Source organism: Podarcis liolepis (genome assembly GCF_965112155.1).
Source record: "Podarcis liolepis genome assembly, chromosome: 2".
Classification (NCBI taxonomy): domain Eukaryota; kingdom Metazoa; phylum Chordata; class Lepidosauria; order Squamata; family Lacertidae; genus Podarcis; species Podarcis liolepis.
In genome coordinates, this window is record NC_139555.1 from 120,792,327 (window position 1) to 120,806,447 (window position 14,121).

The following is a 14,121-nucleotide window of genomic DNA, read 5'->3' on the forward strand; positions in this document are numbered from 1 at the left end:
CCTTCAGTCTTGTTTTCCTTTTGAGATGTCTTTGGCAGAGCACGAGACTCTTAATCCCACGGTTGTGGGGCCCACATTTGGCAAAGGTTTCCTGCACTGCAGGGGGTGGACTAGATGACCCTCAGGGCCCCTTGCAACTCTGCAATTCTACGAAACCTTCCTCTCCCCTGTCAGGAAAAAGCACCAAGGCAAAAGCCAGCTCCAGATGGCTGGAATGCAAAACAGGATGTTGTGTTTTGCAGCTGTACTGCTGGGGAAAAGGTGGAGCCTATTCTCTGTACTGAGCACCGGATGTTAGCTCAGAGTGTCATGTGACCTGTGCTGGAAGTACAGGGGAGGAGTGTGTGTCTCTTCTGATGGAGACTGAAGGGTGCAGTCGCATTTCTATGTACTGCTGAGTGACAGGAATAAAACATGTAAATAGGACTCCTGTCTGTCTCATTTCCCCTCCCTGGGGAGAATGCAGGGAGGGAGAGAAGCAGAGGGTGTGTTCTTTCTCACGTCTAATGAGAAGAATCGCCGGTTTGTTTACCTAGCCTGCCGGCAGTTGCAGACGGAAGGTAAACACAGTATCTCGCTCAATTGCCTCGGGGGAGGCCAGGTACCTCTGACTGTGAGCTGAGATACTAACATATGGCAGCATTCGGATGGTTGCGATTCATCGGACATCTGCATGAGAGGCTGGTGAATTGTCCTCCTCTGCTCCAAGGGAGAAGGCAAGCGTCTGAGAGCAGCCAGAGGCCAGAGGCTGAACAGATGGAGGGACCCAGAGGAAAGTGTTTTCCAAAGCAACGGAGATCAAGGTATGCTGCATTTCGGGCTAAAAGTGTGAACGCAGGTTGATTAATTCCCTGGTTCACGGGAGCTGCGTTTGAAAAAAAACAACAGCTCTGAGAGAGAGGCCTGCAGCTCAGAGGCTGAAGCCTGCATTCCACAAATTCTTGTGGTTAAGATGATAAGTCCTGAATGCATTGTTGCTAAGTAACGGAAAGTTGGAAAGTTACTGGCAAAGAAGCTGCACTGTGAGGCTCGGTAAAAGCGAAACAAAACCATGGAGTGTTTTGGCTACAAGTTTACGTGCTCTTGGAGGGACTTTCCATAGCAGCCAGAGGTTAGCTGCCAGGTGCAAAGAGCGTAAACAACTTGCAGTTTGCCTGCCTGAGAAAGAAAAAAACAACTGTTGGATTTTACAGTTTGCTTGAGAGTGTGAGCTAGAGGCTTGGCTTCAAAATGGATGCCAAGAAAGGGGGAGCTCTGCCTTGCCCACCTCCCTTAACTAATGACAATTATTCATCTTGGTCTGTAAAGATGAAGGCCCTGCTGCAGAATCAGAGGCTTTTTGATGTAATTGAAAACCCCATCCCTGCAGCACCAACCGGAGGTTGGGAGTCACGGAACGTGAGGGCCAGGACTGCTATAATTCTGTGTGTCTCAGATCAGCAGCTTGTGCATATACAGCATTTAGAAAATGCGAAAGAGGTTTGGGACATGCTGCGTACAACGCATCAGAGAGATGCTGGTTCTTCAGCGTTGCTGTATTTTGAGAAGTTAACCAATCTGAGACTAGCGCCTGATGGTGATGTTCAAGCGCACCTGACAGAGATGAAGTTTCTGCGTCAACAGATGGTGGAACGCAATTTCCGTCTACAGGAGGAAGTGTTTTGCTTCATGATGATAAACAGCCTAAATCGCACCTACAAGGTTGTTGCCAGTCAGCTTGGTTCCCTACCTGCCGCGCAGCTGACCGCGGAGAGAGTGTGTGCCGTCGTCCTGAATGAACACGACAGACTTGCTGCACTGGAAGTGAAGGACAGGGGGAGGGAAGAACAGAGTTCTAATTCCCCCACTGCTGAATCTACTGGAGAGCGTGTTGCAGCATTGAGTGCTGTCCGATGCCACAATTGTGGACAGACTGGGCATCTACAGCGAAACTGTAGGAAGCCGCGACAGTCAAGAGGAGCAAAAAGCAGCTCTACGAAGCCTGAGGCGTCAGGCAGAAGCCGTACCAAGTACCAGGTGAAACCTGCAAAGGCTTTGATGGCGAAAGGAACCACGCCAGATGTTGGGAACGCATTCATAATCGACACGGGATGTACAAAACATTTGTGCCCGCACAAAGGACTGTTTTCGACGTTGAAGAAGCAAAGCTTCACTGTGAAACAGGCCAACGGTCAGGAGTTGGAAGCGACCGGAATTGGGACTGTGTATCTTGAGAGTCTGAACTTGACTATAAGCGATGTTTACCTGGTTGCAGAACTGAGATTTAATCTGCTGAGTGTGTCGCAGATTGCAAAAAAAGGACTGAAACTGTCCTATGATGCTAAAAGCTGCAAGATCTACAAAGATGGAGAACTGTTTCTTACTGCCAAAGAGAAAGATGGACTGTATTTGTTGACTTTTGATCAAAGTGATTACATGAAATATAATTCTTCTGATTCTAACGAAATCTCTCTTGCAGGTGTGACCAAAACGAGCACCAGGAAGGTGACCAAGAAGGTTGACAGAGCATTTCAGCGGGTGTATGCTGATGTGATTGGTCCTCTAGAACCATCTAGGGGCGGTGCAAAATATTACCTTTTGTGTGTGGATTGTTTCACTAATTATTCTTGGGTTTATTTGATGGAGAAACCGCAAGAAATTTTAGAAAAGTTTCAGGAGTTTTGTGACAAGGTTAAAAGTATGCATGATGCTAACATTGATTGTCTTTTCACAGATGACAAACAAGTTTTTCTGTTACAGAAGTTTCAGAAGTTCCTGGATGGAAAAAGGATAGACCACAAAGTTGCTGTTTCGGCAGAAGCGTGGAACAGGGGGGTCTGTGTAAGGGTGAACAAAGAATTGCAAAAGGGGATGAATGCGCAATTGCTGAGTTCACATTTGCCACATGACTATTGGGCCGAATCGCTAGCGTCCTATCTTCACGTGTGGTTGAGAAAAATCTCAACAGAGTTGGGATGTTCTCCTTTTGAGAAGCTGTTCAATAGAAAACCTTCTGTTGCCTATTTTAAGGTTTTCGGGTCTCATGTGAGAACAGAAGCTCCAGGTGGAGTAAAGAATGCTAGAGGCATTTTTGTGGGATATGAAAAGGGTCTCTACAGAGTAATTTTGTCTGAATCTGGTCAGGTGATTCTCACAAAGTTCCTAGAGAGTGCTCCAGGACAGGAGCGGGTTGTAGAACACACATTTCCCACAGAGAGCGATTCAGATGATGATGATTTTTCTGATGTCACAGATTACAGTGGTACTGATGATGATGACAGTGATAGCTCAGAGAGCTCAGTTGTAACAGTCATTGAGAGAAAATCTCACACAATGGATAGACCTTCACAAATGAAGGAAGAACCACTGTTAGCCATTGCTACTGGTTCTCAACAAAGTCCAGAGGTTAAACCAGTGAGCACAGAGGATCAGAACCTCATACGCAGGTCTGAGAGAGTTACAAAGGGTGTACCACCAAAGAGGTACTCAAAAGAGTTTGCTAACTTAGCTGTTGCGTGTGTAGCTATTGTTAACAACTCAAAGCAGGTTGAAGCAGTGTCTAAGTCAGAGACAAAAACACAACAGAGAGTAGACTTCCGGTCGGTGCCAGCGCTTAATGGCGGTCCTAGCCCCGAGCTCCGGGGAAGGACTGCTTCGCAAGTTCGGGTCTTACCTGCTACGGCAAGCGGGGGACCCCTAAAATCCCAGGCGCTGAAGCCTGAGAACAAGGAGACTCGGTGGGCACCTTTGCGCCCCCCGGTACCGTGAAAGCGACACCGGGAGCGAGCGCGGTGCTGAGAGTCGCTACCCAGCCTGCGAAGTGAAGCCGCGTCGCCATTAGCGGAGAGCGCCGATTCCTTCCTGAAAAGAAAATTCGGACTGAATTCCCGTGAGTAAGACTTGAAAAATAACTGGGACCCTCTAAACTTTAAAATTTGAACTAAAAACGGGGGAGATCTAAACAAAGGAAGTCTGCCTCCCCCCGACTGCATGAAAGTGAAAGCAACGGAGCTCTAAACTTGCATCCGTTTAAACCAGCTCTTTAATCAGCTAAACCGGACATTTGGACCTTTGATCTCCCCTCCAGCTAGCAGGGCAGAGGGGAGGTGAATTGGACTAATAATTGCATGATCTATTGGAAGTTAAAAATCTCTGCCGTCTCACCCATCTGAAAGCATGAAACGGTCTGCCTTTTTTTTTTTTTTTAGCACACTGAACTGACTTTTCCCTGTAAAGTGATATTTTGATACAAAGTTCCCACAGTGTCTGGCTACTCTGTAGTATAAGAAGAAATAATACAAACTGGATAACTGTGGCAGCTTAAAGCTACAAGCTTTCTAGCAATATTGATTTGGACTGTGTTAAGCTCTTGTTTTGTATTCTGGACAATCTCCCCTGTTTTTTGGTACTTGGAACATTGTTCTATGGCCATTTTGATTTGCTCCCTCTAGAGGATAAAGTAAAGTTTGCCACAGCTTGACAGTGGAACTTTCCAAGGGAGAAAATTCCCGTGGGAAGTGACCTTGACATGAGTGGCCCACAAGAAGAGATAGTCACAAGAGCTAAGACCAAGCACCATCAGCAACAACAACAGCTGCAGCAACAACAGGCAAAGAAAAGAGGATCAATTTCAGGCCCAACAACTGGAGCAGCAGGAACAACAGGACAAGATAAAGGGACAGCCGTCTCTATGGAAGCTGTGACAGATGCGCTGCTTAAGATCAACCAAACTTTGGAGTCTTTAACAAAACAGACCTCAGAGAACACACTAAAATTAGCAGAAATTTCAGTAAGATTAAACCAGAATACAGAATCTATAAATAAACTGGTGGAGGAAAATGCCACTACGCGTCAAATTGCGGAAGATGCCAAGGCTACGGCGGGAGAGACACAGGAGAAATTAGAGCCGATTGCCAAGAAGGTCTATGAGCATGACTCAACTTTGGCCTTGTGGGATTTACAGAGGAAAGAGAGAAACTTAAAATTAAGACTGATCCCGGAGAACGAAAGAGACAACCTTGTGGAATATCTGACACGGGAGTTTGTGGATTGCTGGGACCTTGAGGAAGACGAATTCAAAATTACGACTGCTTTTAGATTGGGAAAAAAGCAAGACAGAAAGACCCCGAGAGACTGTTTGATTACATTCAGATCCAAGGAGGAAAGAGACAAAATATTAAGACTACACTTTGAAAAGGCCTTGCAAATTGGAAACTCAACTGCACAGTTTTTCAAAGACATCCCAAAACATATTTTGGATTTAAGAAACTTCTACAAGGACTTAGCTCTTCTGCTAAAGAAAAATTCCATCCGTTTCAGGTGGGAGTTCCCACAAGGACTGTCATTTGACTATAAGTTAAAGAAGGTAAAAATAAAGACAATTCAAGATAAAGAAAAAATTTTGGCAAGATATCAGGAGGAGCTACAGAAGGGGATTGTGGACGTACTTGGAGAACAGAGGAGAGCACTGGAGATCCTGAATCTCTCGACTGGACAAAAACCACCACCATCAGAAGAAGAGCAACAACTTGGAGCTGTTGGAGGAGCCTTAGAAAAATAACAAGATGGCTCTGCAATTCCTTAGTTGGAATTGTAATGGACTCAATGTGCCTTTGAGGAGAAGACAAGTATTTCACATACTGAATAGAGAACAATTGGATTTGATATGTCTACAAGAAACTCACATAACCAGAGCCCACAGGAGACTACTTTTAAATAAAAGGCTAGGACAAGAATTTATCTCATCAGACAAAGTCAAGAAGAGAGGAGTTGTAATATATGTTAAGGAAAAATGGGCTCCAAAAATGATATTTAAGGATGAACAAGGGAGATATCTGGCAGTGGAAATACAAATTCAAGGAGAAAAATTTTTAGTGGTTGGAATTTATGCGCCAAATGAAGGCAAATCTGACTTCTTTAAGAGACTTCATGAAACTCTTTCTGACTATTTGGATTACAATATGATAATCATGGGAGACATGAATGGTGTGGTCTCCACCAACATGGACAAGGCACAAAGACTAACAGTTAGTAAAGAAGGGAGACTCCCTAAGACTTTTTTTGAAATGACAGAAAATATGGACTTGATAGACATATGGAGAACAAGGAACCCTCTGGAGAGAGAGGGAACCTTCTTCTCTCAAGCAATGACGACCTGGACCAGAATTGATCAAATTTGGGTTACTAGTGGAATGGCTCCAAAGATTAAGAAAGTGGAAATCTGCCCAAAAACTTGCTCCGACCATAACGCCGTGAAGATGGAGATGAAACTCACAACAACTGGTCAATTCAGATGGAGAATGAATGACACCCTCTTTCGGGACAAGGAGATTCTTATGAAGGCCCAAAAGACTTTAAAAGATTATTTCGAAATAAATATGAGGACCGACGTGGAGAAAAGAGTGATCTGGGATGTAAGTAAAGCGGTCATGAGAGGATTCTTGATTCAACAAAATTCAATAAAGAGGAAAAAACAAAACGAGAAAAAAGAGAAGCTATTGGAAATGATAAAGGAAGGAGAGAGAAAATTAAGAACAAAACCAAAATCTCAGGACATCTTAAGAGAGATCAAGTTATATCAAACACAATATATGGAATTGATGAACCAAGAGATTGAATGGAAGATAAAGCAAATGAAGCAAAAGACTTTTGAATCAGCAAATAAATGTGGTAAACTCTTGGCATGGCAATTGAAGAAAAGGCAGAAACTAAATACAGTTACAAGCCTGGAGGTGGATGGAAAGAATATATCTAAACCTAATGAAATTAGAAACTGCTTCGTAAGTTATTTCAAAAAGCTTTACACTCAAGGCCCCCAAAATGAAGAAGATATAGACAAATTCCTGGGAAAATATGGATTACAAAACATCTCTCATCAAAGTAAGATGGACTTGAACCAGAGAATCTCAGAACAAGAGATAGAGGCTGCTATTCAGAACATGCAATTGGGCAAATCTCCGGGACCAGATGGATTGACTTCCAGATACTACAAATCGTTGAAGGAATGGCTAACTCAACCACTAAGAGAAGTGTGCAACGAGATCCTTGAGGGAAAAAGGGCCCCTGAATCGTGGCAAGAGGCATATATTTCACTCATACCAAAGTCAGAGACTGAAAAGACCCAACTTAAGAACTACCGCCCAATATCACTCCTCAATGTGGATTACAAAATTTTTGCAGACATTTTGGCAAAAAGATTTAAAAGAGTATTGATGGAGAAGATTCATAAGGACCAAGCAGGTTTTCTCCCCAAAAGACACCTGGCAGACAATGTAAGGAATGTAATAGACATTCTGGAAAAGCTAGAGGTGAATATAAACACTAAAGCAGTACTGATTTTTGTGGACGCGGAGAAGGCCTTTGACAACATTTCTTGGAGTTTTATGAGAAAGAATCTTCATGGGATGGGGGTAGGCCAGGGTTTTGAGAATGGTATGGCTGCAATATATTCTGAACAAAAAGCTAAACTGATTGTAAATAATGTTATGACGGAGGAACTTAAGATAGAAAAAGGAACACGACAGGGGTGCCCGATTTCCCCATTACTTTTTATTTCAGTTCTGGAGGTGTTGCTGAACATGATAAGAAATGACCAGCAGGTTAAAGGTGTGCAGGTCGGAGCTAAACATTACAAGTTAAGAGCGTTCGCAGATGACCTGGTATTGACTTTGCAAGAGCCAAACACTAGTACAAAAAAGGTTTTAGAAATAATACAACAGTTTGGCCAGGTAGCTGGATTTAAGTTGAACAAGCAAAAAACTAAAGTTTTAGGGAAAAACTTAACAGATATGGAAAAGGAGAAATTTCAAGAGGAAACAGGTTTGACTGTGGTAAAGAAGGTGAAATACCTAGGGGTTTATTTAACATCTAAAAATCTGAATTTGTACAAGGATAATTATGAAAAATGTTGGTCAGAAATTAAAAAAGATCTAGAAATATGGTCAAATTTGAAACTGTCAATGCTAGGCCGAATCGCTGTGATTAAAATGAATGTATTGCCTAGAATGCTTTTTCTGTTTCAGACCTTGCAGATTCTCGACAAGATGGAATGTTTCAAGAGGTGGCAGAAAGATATTTCGAAATTTGTCTGGCAGGGCAAAAAGCCCAGAATTAAATTCAAAATATTAACAGATGCTTTCTGCTGGCTGAAAGAATGGATGCTCCTCGAGAACACTGATATCTTGGATCTGGAAGGTTTTAACAATGCTTTTGGTTGGCATGCATATCTTTGGTATGATAAAGTAAACAGCGCTTTTAAAAATCACATTGTTAGGAAAGCATTGATTAATGTTTGGATAAGATACAAAGATCTATTGGAAAATAAAACCCCTAGATGGGTGTCACCAGTGGAGGCCAAAGCAGTGAAGAGACTCAATACGGAGGCCGGATGGCCGAAGTATTGGGAAATCTTAGAACAGGATGGAGACAAGTTCAGACTACAAAGTCAGGAGAAATTGAAGCATAAAGTTGGAAACTGGTTTCAATATCGTCAAATAATGGAATTTTTTAAACAGGACAGGAAAATTGGTTTCCAGGTGGAAAAATCAAAATTAGAAACTGAACTGTTAGAACCCAATACTAAGATTTTATCTAGAATGTATAACTTGCTGTTGAAATGGAACACACAGGATGAAACAGTAAAATCTGCTATGATTAAGTGGGCTCAGGATGTTGGACATAACATCATGTCAGCTGACTGGGAATGGTTATGGAACACCGGTATTAAATTTACGGCATGTAATGCCTTAAAGGAAAACATTATGAAAATGGTATACAGGTGGTACATGACCCCAGTCAAGCTGGCAAAAATCTATCATTTGCCTGATAATAAATGTTGGAAGTGTAAAGAGACTGAAGGTACCTTTTATCACCTTTGGTGGACTTGCCCGAAGATTAAGGCCTTCTGGGAAATGATCTATAATGAAATGAAAAAGGTACTTAAATGTACCTTTCCCAAAAAGCCAGAGGCCTTTCTTCTGGGCATTGTCGGCCAATTGGTGACAAAGAAGGATAGAACTTTTTTTATGTATGCTACAACAGCGGCAAGAATACTCATCGCAAAGTATTGGAAGACACAAGATTTACCCACTCTGGAAGAATGGCAGATGAAAGTGATGGACTACATGACATTGGCCGAGATGACAGGCAGAATCCGTGACCAACGAAAAGAGACGGTGGAAGAAGACTGGAGAAAATTTAAAAGTTATCTGAAGGACTATTATAAACTTAATGAATGTTAAAAATGTCGTGGTTTTTAGAAACAAGGGGGTACAGGGATATATGGTTAGAAGATAGAAAAGGACTAAGTTGACAGAGATTTGAAAGCAATAATTGGGAGTTGCTAGTTGAAGTATGGACATTGGGATGCAGAGAGGGGGGGTATGGGGAAGTCCAAGAAAAGAGGTTTATAAGAAAATATGTACGAAACTATGCGTGTTTGTTTGTCATTTTCATTGTTTGTTTGTCTTTTTAAAACGTTGTAAAACCAATAAAAATTTTATAAAAAAAAAAAAAAACACAACAGAGAGTAACTAGCCAAGGTAATGCAGAAGCACTCATTCCTTGGAAGCCAAACAACCAGAGAGGTACACTGGTGAAACCAGTGGTGGGGAGTTCCAAGGGTGGAACTGAAACAACAGGGGACTGTTATATGTATAACAACTGTTTGTTTTCTTCTCTGGATAATGTTTTGCCTATTGATGCTTTTGGGGGAGGATGTCAGGAAAAAGCACCAAGGCAAAAGCCAGCTCCAGATGGCTGGAATGCAAAACAGGATGTTGTGTTTTGCAGCTGTACTGCTGGGGAAAAGGTGGAGCCTATTCTCTGTACTGAGCACCGGATGTTAGCTCAGAGTGTCATGTGACCTGTGCTGGAAGTACAGGGGAGGAGTTGTGTGTCTCTTCTGATGGAGACTGAAGGGTGCAGTCGCATTTCTATGTACTGCTGAGTGACAGGAATAAAACATGTAAATAGGACTCCTGTCTGTCTCATTTCCCCTCCCTGGGGAGAATGCAGGGAGGCAGAGAAGCAGAGGGTGTGTTCTTTCTCACGTCTAGCCTGCCGGCAGTTGCAGACGGAAGGTAAACACAGTATCTCACTCAATTGCCTCGGGGGAGGCCAGGTACCTCTGACTGTGAGCTGAGATACTAACAGTGGGGCCCACGTTTGGCAAAGGTTTCCTGCACTGCAGGAGGTGGACTAGATGACCCTCAGGGCCCCTTGCAACCCTGCAATTCTACGAAACCTTCCTCTCCCCACAAGACCTTATACAGCTGTGAAAATGCATGCACCATTGGATTAATAGAGGACTAAAAAATGAACCCCTTCCCCCACATCAGGCAGGAAAGCTCCTTACTCTGGAGACCTCAGATGGGAAGAACATAAAAAAGAAATTGAACAGGGCGTCAGCTTCAAATGCCCTCTGCAAATACAGCCTCCCCATCTCCACACATTGTCAGAAATAAACCTCATTGCATTGAGTGTGGGGCTTCAGCCCAGTTATACGTGTTTAGGGTTGATGCATTAATGTTCCGTATTTACAGGCTGGATTCTGTCTATCAGGGGCATCAAATGGGGTGCCCTCTGGATAATGCTGGACTCCAACTCCCCTCTGACCCATCCAGCATGGCCAGGGGTCAGAGAGGATGGGAGCTGCAGTCTGGGAGCTTCCGGAGGGGGCCCCATGGGCTGGGCTGCCCTATACATTTCGCAGGACACCTTCCTTGTGTTCCTCACCCTCACCCCAAATGCACAATGCTCCCCCAAGGAGGGTCTTTTCAGCACCAGCTGCATCTGATTTCTCTCCTGGGATACTAAGAGCTAAAACAATAAATGCCTGTGGAATTGACCTCTCTCAAAGATCTGGCAGGACTCTCCCTGGCTCCACTATCAGGGCCACCAACTTCTGACCGGTGCAGCCTGCTCTCCTTTTCCTGCATTTCCCATGGGGTGGTGGCAGATGTCAAAATAAAGACACCTTTGCCCCCCCACCTGCCTGAGGGCCACCTCCCCTTGCTCCATCCCCTCTATGATGTTGGTGATGTTTGTGTGTCATCATACGTTTCCCTGTGAGTTTCCACTCACCCCATGGAAGGACACAAAAAGTCTCCCATTTGGTTCAGCGCCCAAGAGGGGCCACCCAGACGCCCGTGGGACACCTGCCAGCAGAACCAGAGAACAAAACCAGCCTCTCCCCCCACCCCCTTGCAGTTTCCAGCACCTGAGATTTAGAAGCCTTCTGCCTCTGGACTGTGGAGGCAGAGCAGAGCCATTGTGCTTCACAGCCTAGTGCTCCATGAATTTGTCCCCAGCTCAATGGGTGGAGCATGATAGCCTTAATCTAAGGGTCACTGGCTTGAGCACCATGTTGGGCAAAAGATTCCTGCATTGCAGATATATGGACTAGGTGACCCTTGTGGTACCGTTCAACTGTGCAATTCCATGATTTTAAGTTGGCTGCCATCTCTGCCTCCAGTGGCAGTGAGTTCCATGGTTCATTTACACGCTCCACAACGAAATGCTTTTTTCTGTCCTGGATCTCCCAACATTCAGCTTTGTTTGGGGGCCACGACTTCTAGTGCTATGAGAATCTGCAACGTGGAGATAATGTGTCTCTGTCTCCCTGCCTCCATCCATCGTGGGGACCAGAGCAGGGGGTGGGCAGTTTTGTTTGTCCCCTCCTGGGGCAGGAAGTCTCAACAGAGAACTTTCTTGAATTAACAACAACAACTGGCCACCCGCCTATGTCTTTTGACCTAGATAAGGTGTGTGTTCTCCACTGCAAATCAGGTTGTAACCAACATTTCTCCCTCTTTTTTTCTGTGGAATGTGGCACTTTTCAAGAATATTTGCTGGACGTATTCCCCAAATGAATTATCTGGTGCCCGATTAATGTCTTCTTCTGAATGAAGCTTTTTCCGCACTCGGGGCATTCATAAGGTTTCTCCTCCGCGTGGGTCCTTTGGTGTTTGATCAGCGTATCTCACGGAGAAGTGTTTTTCCTGCACTCAGGGCATTTGTGAGGCTTCTCTCCTGTGTGGATGTTCTGATGGTCAATCAACCTACAAGGGTGATGGAAACTTGCCCCACACTCGGTGGGGTTTCTCCCCTGTGTGTGTCTTCCGATGTTCAATTAAGTTGCACGGGTGGTTGAAGTTTCTCCCATAATCATGGCACTCGTCCGGCTTCTCCCCTGTGTGGGTTCTCCGGTGTTTGAGTAACGTATCTCTCCGGTCCAGGAATTCGTGAGGCCTCTCTCCCGTGTGGATTTGCAGGTGACTCACCAAACTGGTCCTCTGGCTGAAGCTTTCCCCACAGTGGGAGCACTTGTGTGGTTTCTCTTCCATGAGGCCTCTCTGATGGCGCACCCAGATCTCTCACTGGGGAAAGGGCTTCTTGTCCTTAGACCATTCGTACGCTTCCTCTCCCATGTGCATCCTCTGGTGCTCAGCCAGGGCGGATCCTCGCTGGAAGCTCTCCCCACACATGGAGCATTCATGAGGATGTTCTTCGGCATTCAGCCTCCCCAGACCCAAACTGTGCTGGCCGTTCCTCCTTTGGGCTTTTCTGCTCCAAAGTGCACTGGGCTTCCACTAAAGGGAACTGGACTTCTGGGTGATGGCTGTGTTCATTTGCTCCCTGGTGTCCTTCGGACTCACGCTTTTTGTTATGTACTGAAGTTCTCACCCTGGGCCAGCAGGGGGATACTGCAAATAGTTTTCACTCAGGTCCACATATGCAAATAAGGAATTGAAAGTGACGTTCAGTGATTGGATAGTTGCAGAAAGTTGTTACTGTTGCTTTGTAGTTGAGCTTTGCATAAGCAGATTGGCTGAACCCTTCAGTTAAGTTCTGTTCTGGGTCTGTGAATAAACAAGAGCTGTTTGAAGAATCGCTGTGTCGTCTGATATGTGGGAGCACTTGTGTGGTTTCTCTTCCATGAGGCCTCTCTGATGGCTCATCCAGATCTCTCACTGGGGAAAGGATTTCTCGTCCTCAGACTATTCATACGCTTCCTCTCCCATGTAGATCCTCTGGTGCTCAGTCAGGGCGGATCCTCGCTGGAAGCTCTCCCCACACATGGAGCATTCATGAGGATGTTCTTCGGCATTCAGCCTCCCCAGACCCAAACTGTGCTGGCCGTTGCTCCCAGGATTTGAGGAGAAGGGCTTTTCTGCTCCAAAGTGCACTGGGCTTTCACTAAAGGGAACTGGACTTCTGGGTGATGGCTGCGTTCATTTGCTCCCTGGTGTCCTTTGGACTCACGCTTTTGCTCTGCAATCTCAGCTAACAAAGGAATGTTCCTTAGGGATATTCCCTCTGGCACAGCTTCCCTTGGTGGGAAATCTCCGTCTTGAGCTCTCTCCTTTTACCTGCAGGTGAAACCAAAAACATTTTTTAAACATTATGTGTGTGGGAAACCCCTAAGCAGGATCTGGGAACAAGCGCCCCTCCTGGAGGCTCCAGCAGCTGCTATTCAGGAGGATTCCTGCTTCCAGCCAGAGGCAGAGCATATAACCATCCAAAGTCTTCAGGTAAAGGTAAAGGGACCCCTGACCATTAGGTCCAGTCGTGACCAACTCTGGGGTTGCGGCGCTCATCTCACTTTGTTGGCCGAGGGAGCCGGCGTACAGCTTCTGGGTCATGTGGCCAGCATGACTAAGCCGCTTCTGGCCAACCAGAGCAGCGCACGGAAACGCCGTTTACCTTCCCGCCAGAGCGGTACCTATTTATCTACTTGCACTTTAGTGTGCTTTTGAACTGCTAGGTTGGCAGGAGCAGGGACTGAGCAACGGGAGCTCACCCCATTGCAGGGATTCGAACTGCCAACCTTCTGATCGGCAAGCCCTAGACCCTGTGGTTTAACCCACAGCGCCACCCGAGCCCCCTACCAAAGTATTATCCTCTAGGAATTGTATCTAATCCCCTGTTAAAGCCCTCCAGGTTTTTCAGCCATTGGAAGGCACCACACTTTATTAGGAATATAGGAAGACTTTACACTGTATAGTAATATCGCTTAATAATAATAGCCAAGTCTCACCAGGCATTCATATCTAGGGAAGGAACTCCGTAACTGGGCTGCCACCATGCAGATGGTGCCTTCTGCCAGGTCCATCGAGGTCAGTCTTGCCTCCACTGACTGGC